Source organism: Teleopsis dalmanni, chromosome X (assembly GCF_002237135.1).
Source record: "Teleopsis dalmanni isolate 2A chromosome X, ASM223713v2, whole genome shotgun sequence".
Taxonomy (NCBI): domain Eukaryota; kingdom Metazoa; phylum Arthropoda; class Insecta; order Diptera; family Diopsidae; genus Teleopsis; species Teleopsis dalmanni.
This window is the reverse complement of record NC_051848.1, coordinates 54223450-54237532: the sequence shown is the minus strand read 5'-3', so window position 1 is coordinate 54237532 and position 14083 is coordinate 54223450.

Sequence of the window (14083 nt, the reverse complement as noted above, 5' to 3'; positions counted from 1 at the left end):
ATTAGTTTAAATATTTTTTTCTATTTAGAATTAAGTTTATTCGTTACAAATGAAACGAATTAAAACAAAATTTAATTTTAAATTTTAATATTTTTTAAACAGTCGACATTTAGTAGGGATATACATATATATATTTAGAATTAGGGCGTGTGTTAGGGTTTAAATAATTTTTTAAATACAATGATTTAGAGAACATATCTTAAATTTATATCTTTTTAAATAATGAAAAACGCTGAAGCATAAGATCAAACTGAAATATAAATCTTAATTGCAACAAAAACTTTATTGGATTTCAATGGAAGAAGTCGACATGCAGATGAGAAAATTCGATTATCTGCCAGAGAATTGTAATTAAATCTGCAAGCATTTCAGTGTTTCCAAAGCAAATAAAAAACGCTGCGGAACGAATACAAAATCACGAAAAGTAAACTTATACCACAACAAGGAGTTGCATATTTGTAAGGATAATACAGAAAAAATGAAAGAGGAAAAAAATTGGAAAAAATAAATTGGAATGTTGGCATTTAGTGCGCAGAGATTAGCATGCAATGCACCCACATGGACGGTACGAATCGGGGAAGGAGATGAGAGCAAAGGAAAGATTCATTAGTTACAAAACTCAGAAAAAAATCAACGGAAATGAACAAAGAATGTTGTCTCAAATGTATTTTTGTAAGTGTGTATGTGCTTTATTATTTTTAATAAAGAACCTATCACAATAACTTCCAAACCAGACACCCCGATTCCATAAACTAATCCCTACCTAGAACATCATTATATATGTATATTTTATATAACTGTATTAGAAAAAAAATTAAAGTACAAAATAAAAAATGCAAAATAAAAACAACTGAACAAGTGAAAAAATTAGTTTGTACTGGAAGTGCAGAGTTATGGGTAACGAACACGTAACATATAAAATCGTTAGGAGTAGGAAGCAGCAGTGTCGGTAGCAATAGCAACGTCTCAAAATAGAAAAAATAAATGTATATATATTTTTAATAGTCATTCCGTGCTGACAGAGATTGCAAGTAAACTATACTGTACTATCCACATAAAGAGACCGAAACGAATCAAAATCCTAAATAACGAAGTACGAACAACAAAAGAAATTAATTCCATTTTTTAAAAAGTGTAACTCGTTCCAGTACTATTCTTATGACTAGAATTCATCCTTTTCACCTCAAACGCTGATTACAAAAAAGTGGGATGAAACAGCAATTTGAGGCAAAGAAAAACAAAAGCGACAAACGAGCAAACTGCAACTCAATAACTGAGTATCAAAAGCTAGAGTCACAAATATTACATCGAAGAGTGCATGAAGGAGTCGAGTCTGTTGAGGAGGCTAAACGTGCATGCGTTAGCAGTTGCTCATAAAGAAAAAAAATGGTTAATACATTACAAAAAGCGTGGCATTGCTTCGAAAGGACAAACCAATATGGAATCCTAGATATATGGTATGATGCACGGGCGAGGAATAGCCAAACGACACCGGAAGTAAATGAAGATTCCGAGCTCTTCAGCAAAACGACAGTAACAAAATGGTATGATGGAAGTATTTTAACTGAAACAAGTCATCTCGCAGTTCGTGCATCTCTTGGAGAAATAAAAATGTATACAATGACGACGGAAATGAGACGTCAAGCAAAAGCTTCATTTTTTAGCGGCACACATACATTCAACTGCATATCGGGGAGTTATAAGTACCAATGCTTTAAGTAAAGATGTAGCTAAACAAAAAAAAAAAAAACACGGAAACAGGAAGTTGGGTTAAATACTGTGCAGCGAATGTGTCGGATTGTTATTTAGTGAATACCGATGCATATACGAATACACATAAACAATATGTAGTTATATGAATCAGTTTTTGTTTTTCTAGCAAATTTCGTTAGTAAAACATTTGAATATTGTTACTACTAAAAATTGGTTTCATATGTTGAACGGAAGAGACAGTTTTACTCTTCTGGCATACAAAACTAAATTAGAAATATGTATCCATTTTTTTTTATCTAGATAGAAAATATTCAATAAGATATGTTTCAAAACAAAACTAAGATTAATACAATAAATTGATATGAAATGACCAAAAAGAAACAAAACAAATTTAACATAAAATTGATTCGAAAGAAATCATTAACTATATTGATTGCTATATAATATTTAATAGTAAATAAATAAATGTTATCACAATTATCATATTTTCGCAATAAACGCTCTAGTCCCCAAAAATACCTAAAGGCAATTTACAATTATCAGGATCAAACTTGAACTTCTATAACTCGAATTTTCTATAACTCGAACCAAAAACAGTGGACCAAGGTTTTAGATAGCAAATTACATACAATTCTGCTTTCATAACTCGAACTTCTATAATTCGAATTTCTCTATAACTCGAACAAAAATTTGTGCATTCCATAAGTTGAATTTTTGTTTTAAGAATAAATTTATTTTGCTGTTAGAGGAAGTCCCTTTTTCCAAACCAAATGTTTAATTTTTTCTTTTTTATGTTCAGAAACTTCTTTGTTCAGAAACTAGCCGGTGGCAGAGTGGTTTAAAGTAAATAAAACAACTTCCAATGCTACTCTTAATGATTATATTGAACTTGAGAATGAAATTTATACATCAAACTTTCCTGTATATGACAATATTTTTGAGCACTATAGATCTAAATAACTGGATCCAATTCTAAGCGCAACGGAAAGTGATGATGAGGGTTCGGTGGATGTAATTGTTCATCAGCGTTCCAAGAATGAAGTAGAAGACTCATTCAAAATTCTGAATTTATATTTGCAAACGAATGACACTACAACTAATGATTACTATATCAGTACGAACAAAGTCGAATCTCTTTTTACCGAAAATAAAAAAAAAAATTAAAGTCCCAAACCCTAATTTCTGAATATTTCACTTCACTATACCTTTTGTGCTTTATTTAATTGCAAATAAATAAATTTCTTAAAATGTATTTCTAGTCTCCATAAGTCGAACCTTTTCTTTGCAAAATTAGACTTCGAATTATGGAAGTTTGACTGTATATATAATATATAATAAAATAAAATATATAAAAAAATAAAATATATAAAAAAATAAAATATAAAAAAAAATAAAACATAAAAAAATAAAATGCAAAAAAAAAACAATATATAAGAAACAATAAAATATAAAAAAAATATATATATAAAATATAAAAAAAAAATATATGTATAAAATATAAAAAAAAAATATATATATAAAATATAAAAAAAAATATATAAAAAATATATATATAAAAAATATATATATAAAAAATATATATATAAAAAATATATATATAAAAAATATATATATAAAAAATATATACATAAAATACACGTATATAAAATATATACATATAAACAATATATACATAAAAAATATATAAAAGATCATTCAAAAAACAGCATAAAATAAACATAAAAAAAAAAGTCAGAAAAATAAAGTAAAAAAACAGCCAAAAAACAAAGTAAAAAAAAAAGTTAAATAAAACAAAGTAAGGAAATGAAGTAAAAAAAAGTTAAAAATATAACAAATTAAAAAAAAAAGTTAAAAATAAAACAAAGTAAAAAAAAAAGTTAAAAATAAAACAAAATAAAAAAAAAGTTAAAAAAAAAGAGTTAAGAATAAAACAAAGTAAAAAAAGTTAAAAATAAAACAAAGTAAAAAAAGTTAAAAATAAAACAAAGTAAAAAAAGTTAAAAATAAAACAAAGTAAAAAAAGTTAAAAATAAAACAAAGTAAAAAAAGTTAAAAATAAAACAAAGTAAAAAAAGTTAAAAATAAAACAAATAAAACAAAGTAAAAAAAGTTAAAAATTAGTAAATAAAGAACAAAGTTTTAAAAAAAAAAAAAACAAGAAAATTAAATTATGAAAACAAAATAATTATTCGACAAAAAAAATTAATTGAATTGAAAATTTCTTTAATGATTTTTTAAAAAATATTAATTTAACTGTAATGAAAAAAAAACTGATTTATTGAGGCACATACATATGCATGTATATTTATAAATAATTTATTGTATAAAGTAATTATATAGAAATTCATATAATAATTACTAACTAATTACTGTCAATATGTACATAATTAATTATTATGTATATACATTGTAGGCACATATAAATGTAATTATTTGTAACAATTTTTTAAGACATTTAAAGTATATATGTATATGTATGTATTAAAATTGACATATTTAAAAAATTTATCCCAAAACATTCCATTTGTTTAATTAAAAACAGCGCAATTTGTGCATACTAAATACATTATATATGCAAATATATAATATATACTTATATATATACACACACACAGGTATTCCCAGCACGACGCAGATTACTGTACGGACGCATGCAGCAATAAAAGCGGCGGCATGTGTCAAACTTCATCGAGCACATCTTGTACATAGTACATGGAAGGTTGTATCGTATAACAGTTCCGGCAGTTAAACAGCGCAGCACTGACCCATGTAACTTGTAATAATACAATGCATATAATTAAACAAATATATAGCACGGCAGAGAAAACAAAATGAAGTACATAAAGAATTTATTCCAGTTTTTAATTTACAAATAATTGTGGTGTCTGCTTGGTACTTTACTTATATATGCTATATATTCATTTATAATATATATGTTAAACTTTTATAAAATTTGCATTTATAAATATAAATAAATCGGCATAAATTCACGTATATTAAAAATTGGTTAGAAGAAATATGACAAAAAATTATAATTATATTTTGTTTGCTTTAAAATTTTATTTGTACAATTATTTAGGAGTAATCAACACATACATACATGAATGTTAACAATTTTTTTTTATTATTTTTTTTTTTGTTTAGCAAGTCCGCAGTCTTTGCGCCGAAACATATATAACAAAAATAACAAAAATAACAAACTTGTATATTAAAACTTTGTCTTATACGTGCAGATTGCGAAGCTACTGCGCAAAACCGCTTTTATATGCACAACTGTATGATTTGTTGTTCGCCTTTATAACAAAATAAATGTTGGACAAATATTTCGCAAAAAAACAAAAAAAAACAAAGCTTTAACTTAGCGTGGTAAAGCAGCAAAACGAACTTAATATGAAGATAACGGACAAATAGTATTGTACTATGGTAAGTAACCAGATCAAAAAACAAAAAAAAAATGTAATACAAAAAACATACAACCAAAACGTAACAGTAGGTAAGCTAACCATCCAAAAAAACAAAAAAAAGAAACAAGCGCGCTTTACTTTCCTGTAAGTAAAAGAGGCAAAACTATATTCTACAAAATATATAACGAAAAAAAAAAAATGCCGAAAACTGTTTGGTTGCGCTTCGCACCCACAAAGCTCAATATTTAACAGAAACTTCATGAATGTCATATAACTGAAGGAAAAAAAAAATATATAATATAACTAATTCAAATTTTAACTATAACATTTTAATACATGTGAAATGAATTAAAATAAAATAATTGCAGATATTACTATACAAACCAAACAAATATAAAAAAAACCTTGCAAATAACGAGAAAAAAAAATGAAGCACCACAGCAAGAGCAAAATTGTTGAAACAGAAGCAGTTCTCACTTATACATTCAAACAATATATATATGCGCACACATTCATACACACATATATATATTGACTATGAAAACTAGCATGAAACAACAACAACAAAAATCCAAAAAACACAAGAACCACGAACAATACAAAAGAGCTTATTGCTTTCAGCAAACAACTTTAGCAGGGTAAGGCGTACGGGAATATATGAAACAGTTCAATTTAGCCGGCAAGCGAAACGAAGCACATAACACAAATACAACAATTACGAAGAAAAGCCGCATGCACACCGCGCCAAAACCGATAGCGTCATTTAATCAAAAAGCGCGTATAAACATAAATACATTGCTAGATCGCTTTTCATTTTCATATGTTGAAAAGAGATGGAGCGTATATACTAACGCTATTTAGCAGTGTTATAGACAAAATTTAAAATTTTCACGGTTTTTTTAGTAAGGAAAAAAAAAATATAATAAAACTTTTGAGAAAATTTTTAACATTTTAGTTGTATATTATCTACATATTTGTTTAAATCAAGGCAATAAAAAAAAAAAACAATTAGCACTTTAAAAGAACTGTTTATATTTTATTTTGTTACTCACGTTTTTTCAACTGTGTCGGCCATGTTTCTCAATAAAAATTTAAACTTTGTTAATAAAAGTGGAACCGGTTTAATATAATTTAAATAATATGTATTTTATGTTATTTATAAAATACAAGCCACGCACAATTATTTATTAAAAACAAAGTATTAAAATAATTTATATTGAAACTCCTGAGTATAATCACTGAAACTTGCACCTCGTATCAAAATTGAAGGTCCGAAATAACGTCTTTACAGTTTACAGTTGTAACACCAAATGAGAGAGTATAGTTGTCTGCCGCTCAGGTCCTAACAAATTTCATTATTAAATCGTTTCACAATGAGTAACACACAACGTTGTGTTTGCTTGTGCTACAGTGTTGTATTTTTTTTTCATAAATTGTTAAAGGCAGAATACTATCAAACATGTTTGGCATCAAAAATCATAAGGTGTTTACAATTGGTACATGGTAATAATACTTTGTTACGTTTGAATAGAACATTTTGTTTAACATTTAATGAAAATTTTGAATATAGATGTACCAGTAAATTCGATCTATTTTTATTGCAAGAGAGTATTGCTTTGTCATCCGACTGTCATTATAATGGCTGGAAACTTCTACTAAGAATATTTTATAACATAACTTAACAATTTTTAATTTTTATAAATTATGTTGCAATTTATAATGATTATCTACCAATGCATACTACATTTTAATTTATTGACTAGTGGCAATAAATTTAGTCGTTGTTAAAACATATAGTCGTTGTTAAAACATATAATAGGCCTTTTCTTTTGTAAGCATATCACAAAAGAACAACTGCTTATTTTAAAAATAACACATGAAACAACAACACTGCTGGCTTATTAAGTCCAACCTTTTTGAAATCGCTTAACTAATAACCAACTTAAATCACATGGTTGCCAAGATAAAATTAGTCTATTGTGAACGATTTTTGGAAGTATCTGTCAACGAATAATTTCAAGTATTTGTATTTCGTGTCGTCATTGTTTGTAACAATTACATTATTACTGTTAAAATCCACGAAAAATTATATTTTATTCAAAATCATTTAGAAAAAAAATTCTCATCAATAATTGCAAAGAATTATTCATTATTGAAATTTTTACGTGTTTGCACGTATAAGCCGAACAATCTCCATTTTTTTCAGAGTTGCCATCGAAGGTAGTACTTATTTTATTTGTACTTTTGCGACATGCTTACAAAAGAAAAGGCCTATTAATGCTGTAATGTTAATTAAAAATATTATCAGTTAAAGAAATAACTATTATTATCAGTCTAATAACTGCATATTGTGTAGTAGTAAGAGTAATTTAAAAAAACCGAACTTTGTCAAATCGACGTTCTTCGTTTAGCTCACCAGAAACGAATGTCAAAATTTCTAGAAAATTTAATTAAAAATAAAAATAATCACATATCACATTTATCACATATAGGAGAAATTGTCGTATTACAACGAGCAGTTTGTAGTATTAATTTAACGGTAAGGTGGTAACAGTATTTTTATATATGAAGCATAAATTGATAACATTTAATTAAGCCAAATTATTATAATAAATACAAATAAAAGCGAAATCATATGTACTTCCATAATAAGGGGTTTGCATTACGAACTTGTTCAAATAATAGAAGTGGAAGTCGAGCGCAAAACTAGTTACCACAGCTGACTGCCTTTGTCATATAAAAATAGGCACAACACAATTCAAAGTTTCACTGAAAGTTACTTTCATTTTATACCTCTCCCTGAATACAGTGCTGAAAATAATATCTTATCGTTAAGTTTTTGGTACTACAATGACGAAAATAATATATTGCTAGTGCCAAGTTAGGAACGTTGCTGTGGAAACTTGGGTTGTATTTTGAGTTAATTTTAAAAAATGATTTATTTGTTGAACTCCAGAGATATTTACTATTTAAGTTGAAATTTTGAAATGAAATTTAAGGCTCAGTTAGACGGTAGCTAACGTAAGAAATTAATTCAAAGCGAAATGCACAATCAACCAAACGTGTGTGTTTGATAGAAACGAAATAAACAAAATACATCGTTTTTATTTATTTCGTTCCTATCAAATACGCAGGTTTGGTTGATTGTGCATTTCGCTTCGAATTAATTTTTTACGTTACCTACCGTCTGAGTCTTTAATTATTCTATTTCTTGAGCATATTTTCTATAATTCAGAAAAGCTACTTTATAAGGCTTAAAACATACCTTTCGACTTTAAATTTTACAAAATCGTACTACTCTATTTTTGTGTTCTTTATTACTAATAATAGATATATCTTAATTATTTCTCTATTAGGAGGTTTCCATATTAACGTTTCCAGTTGATTTGTTATCAATATAGACAAAACCGCAACAATTTTCAAAATAAAAGACCGAAACGATAATATAAACCTTTAAGAATCAACTTTAACAAAATTCGTGATATAAACATGGTATAAAACAAATTACACTAATATATACAACACTCATGTTTGACACAACCATAATTCAATTGACAATTTCTCAATGCAACTGTGCCACTAAACTTCTACCTGTCGTTCTACGAAACGAGAGATTAAGGAATTATGGAAACGAAATGGTCTGAGAGTGAATATGTCAAATAAAACAAGAAACATAAAAATTTGAAATTCAAGATAGCGGTATGTATTAATAAATATATTTGTGTATTTGTATATTGGTATAAACATCATTCGTTATTGCTTTACTTGTGAAAGCAAATTTGACGAACTTCTTCTAAACTGTAAACTAATAGTTAACAAAATCTGTTAACTATTTAAAGGATAAGTAATAGATTTTAGAAACATATTTTCAGAAAAATGTTATTTACAATCAAAGTTCCCAAACATTTTACGTTTACGAAGCAGTGCTGAAAAGGATACCAAAAATAATATTTGTAAGTATGTATACGATTTGTAATAACGCGTGCTGCATAAAATAAACTACGCACTCTAAGGATGTTACCACTTTTTATACATAAGTACATACATATATACATTTATCTTTATATCAAGTAAATAAGTCTCTTTTTTACATCGAACTTTGTACAGTACATACATAAGTAGAATAATTTGTCAATACAAAATATGTTGTTGCCGAAATGGCAAAAATTCTTCCCAAAATATGTATAAATGTAAATCTGTTAATATAAACTTAATTGGATATATTATTAATATTAAAGGAATTTGCTAACATCTCAAGAACGTGGGAAGATTATTGAAATCTTCAAAAATTTCATGTTTATTTATTTTTAAACGTAAGTTAATTTGTAATTATGGAGCATAGATTTATTCTGGAAAATGACATGTACATATACACTTTCCAAATGCTTTTACTAAATTTAGTATTTACATATGTACATATGTATAGAAGGAGATCATTGTACCAAGAAGAAAAACTAATTACATACATACATATGTACATATCTATTAAAAAGTCTTATATTTGGAATTTAATGCGTACTTGTACATTTGTATGTAAACATATATATATATGTGCAATAACGTGTGAATACAAAAGGGAGCTTTAGATATATTTGAGCGCTTCTTGCTTTTATAATAATTATAAGCCTACATTAGAAAGCATTGCGGGCTTTTTGTACTGATGGCGTGAACGTAAGCGGAGAGGTGCACGAACGCACGCATTAAGAAATATAAAATTTTCATAACGAAGCGAATATTAAACAAAACTTTAGAGTTTGTTGCTTTTTTCGCAGTTTACAACACATATTAACTAAAGTACAAACATAATGTAATAAAAACAAATTAAAAATATTATATTATAAGCGATTGTTTTGTGTTAATTGTGCGCCACAAACACACGTGTACAGTACAAAAAAAAAGTGCAAATGTTTTATTTTTTTTCACCTCAACTATTGCAAACACGTAAAATGCATAAATACGTGAAATAAAACAAAAAAATTTGGAAATATATTGACAAAAATAAAATGAATAAATTTTGCAAATAAACAAATACATATGCACATACTTACATATATGTATATGGATCAAATTTGTAAATGTACAGTATTATAAAAATATTAAACATTCATAAATTCTTTTAATTAAAGAATTATAACTGGAATTATTATAAAGATCTTTAAGCAATATTATGAAATTAATTAAATATAATTAAAAATAGAAAATATAAAATAATTTACAGAAAATATTTTATTTATTGCATTTATATATACATACATTTGTATACATATGTATGTATACATATTAATACCAGTGATTCACAAATAATAGATATTTGTGTATGTTTCTTTAATATTATTTGAACAATTTTTATTATTTTATTAAGAATTCATTGCCAATTCTCATAATTATAAGTGTTTATGTTGTATTAAACATATTATATCTGAATCTGAAGCAATAAGCTTCGATTTGATTAGAAGTGAATATGGCATTTATACAGCTGCTGCTCTGTTACTTCTGCTTTATTCCTACCACCCTAACTCATCGTAATCACAACAACACCACAATACTTTAGCCGGCACTGCTTGTGTTTGTTGTTTTAAGGGAACTGGCGTTATTTTCTTGCTAAGAGTGTGTGTGTTAAATTTATTCCTGGGTTTTGTCCAAGCAAACGGCGTTGATATTCGCCGGTACTAAAGTGCTTGTTTCTGTTTGCTACTCTTTAATAGAAAATAAAGGCTTTTTTCTTGCACCCTTTAATGAAACAAGAAAAAATTTTTTTAATCATTATTGTTTATACGGTACCGCGTGCCGTATTAGCACTTAACCTACTCAAAGCATATTAGGACATAAAAATTACACATTTTTTTTCTTAACATTGGCTTTGTTTCGTTCATATGTTTATGTGTGTGTGTATGCCTACATTACAGTTATTTAAGGAAAATGTGTGGCGTTTGAAAACAACACAGCAAAAATGACATACAAAACGCAGTGCAGGTGGTTTTGGACACAACTTTAGAGTTGAATTAAATAACGCAACCAAAGGATAAAGATTTAGTAAAGAAATATAAAACAATCATTATTAAACAGAGAAGTATTCAATTTTTTTGTTAAAAAATTTTTAATTTATGAAAATAATGTAATATTTAAATATAACATGACTTTGTGGTATAAGTTTCGCTATAAAGTGTAAAGTGTGGGGGTGTGGACCTTCAAATAAAAACTTGCTACTCTTTTTTGTAAGATAAAAGCATCAAAAGCACATTGTGAGACTTGAAACCCACTAAAACCACCTCTTAGGAACAGTTGTGGAAAGGTTGCAGTATGGACCAAGTGCAATAAGCCCAAGCCCAATATATGTATGTATAAATAGACATGAAATCAATCGATCGTCTATACCAAAAATGGGTTAGTTTTCCAAAGTTCTTTTATGAATCTTTTTAGCAACTAAAAAATTTATAAAACTTGGAAGGAGAAACATCATATAATAGTCTTAAAATTGACCCTAAATTAAAAAATGAGTTCGAAGATTTATTTAATTTATGTTTGACTTCAGTACAAAATTTAAAACACGTTTAAAATTTTAAAACTGTACAATCATGAAAAAAAAATTTAACGTATAACTAATAAATTTAAAAGGGCACAATAGACCCGACGGTCTCAATGCCATATCCCCTAACAATAATAATAAATTTGAAATTAAATTTATTCTATTGTTAATTAATTAATTATGTTGAGGCTAGTTGAGTCAGTGCATTTGAGCACTTCTACTCTCTATTAACTGGTCAGTCAGTCAGTCTCTAGGCCTTGACTAGATTATTGTATCACTTCTTCAGACTAAGCAATAACTGACCTCAGATCTGCATACCTTCCCAAGGAGCCTGTAACTGTTCTGAGACGGTTACCCAAAACCCAAAACTGCCTATCCTGCAGCCTTTCTATCAGTTGTCATTATTCTCCTTCTAGTTTTGTACAACGTCCGTTTACTACAATAACCTTTTACAAGAAAATCTATGAAAAATCTTTCATGCGAATGTCATAACCTTAACATCTATCTGTTGGGTTTTCGGTCGCTTTGTTTAAGATTCACCGGCTGCTGTCAATTCAGCTAACTGCTGATTCGACTCTTAAGTGAAATAGTACATCCAAATTTATCTATTGTTAAAAACCGACACAAAAAGTTTTTATCTCCCTTCAACACAGCAACAAATCGCACTCAGAACCATCGATGTGTTGTTGTTTTTAGTCAACTGTCAGAATTAAGAATAAGCGGCACCCACTTCAAAAAGAGCTTTCTTATAAAGAAATATCCATACAAAATGGTGACGACACTTTCCTTTGAAATCTTTTAAGCATTCTCATGCATTTTCTTAATGTTTTCCCGTATTATCGCCTCCTTTGACCGTCAAGCGCGTTCGGCATCATCGACGTCGTCGGCACACTAATTCTGAGACATTATTTGTCTCGCTGTAATAGAGTCCTGGTAACAATTACCAAGTCAATCTTTTACTGTCACAATATTTTTTTCATTTTTTTCTCATCAAATAGCAATGCCAAATCAAAAAACGAATTTTGCTCTCAATCTATTGTTTTGAAAATATAAAAAATGCGTCAACTAAATCAGCTAAACCTGAGCGATCGTTCAAATGTCATGAAATTTTGACAAGTACCATTCGAGAGTTGCCACTTTTTAAAATTTGTAAGGACTTTTACTTGTGACCTTTCACTGTGATAAAAAAATACCGAAAACTATTTGCTTCAGCATTTAACAGAAATTGCATGAATATCATCATGCCCCATTTAAAAAGAAAATATAGCAAAATATAATTTTTTTATATAAATAATTTTAATTATATATCCTTAAGTATGTGAAATAAATTTAAATCAAAATTTATAAAAAATAATTACAGATTTTTCTAGAACAAACCAAAAAAAAACCTTGCAAATAAAAAAAAAGGAAAAAAAATGAAGCACCACAGCAAGAGCAAAATTGTTGAAACAGAAGCAATTCTCACTTATACATTCAAACAAAATATATGCGCACACATTCATACACACATATAAATATTGACTATGAAAACTAGCATGAAACAACAACAAAAATCCAAAAAAACACAAGAACCACGAACAATACAAAAGAGCTTATTGCTTTCAGCAAACAACTTTAGCAGGGCAAGGCGTACGGGAATATATGAAACAGTTCAGTTTAGCCGGCAAGCGAAACGAAGCACATAATACAAATACAACAATTACGAAGAAAAGCCGCATGCACACCGCGCCAAAACCGCTAGATTCATTTATTCAAAAAACCGTATTTGTGTTTATCACAAATACATCGTTAGACCGCTATACATTTCCATATGCAGAAAAGAGATGAACGCTATTTACCGCAGTGTGGTGTTATAAACAAAATTTGAAATTTTTTCGATATTTTGGCAAGAAAATTTAAATATTCATAAATATGAAAGAGCTTAACAATATTATAAAACTTAATGTGTTTTTAATTTATTTAGTTACTCACTTTTTCTCAACTGCGTCAGCCATGTTTTTCGGTAAAAACTTTAACTTTGTTAAAATAAGCGGAACCGGTTGTAAAACTTATAAAATACAAGCAACGTACAATTCTTTACTAACAAAAAATTGTATTAAAACAATTATTAAACCTTTTTTTCTAACTATTCACTAAAGCTTGCACCGCTAAAAGCCGACACCGACGGTTTTAGTTTACAGTTGGAAACCCGAATATCGCGCAGGGCTTAACAAATTTCATTGAATCGGTTTAAAACGATTAAAACACATGGTTGTATTTATTCATAAGACAGTGTTGTATTTTTCTAATTCAACGTGAAACGCAAAACACTATCAGTCATGTTTGGCATAAAAATTTGGGGTTTATAATTGATACCTCGTTATACTTTGCAACGTTTGAGCAAACTATTTTATGTTTCACATTACATAAATATGTTGAATATATATAAAATAATATCGGT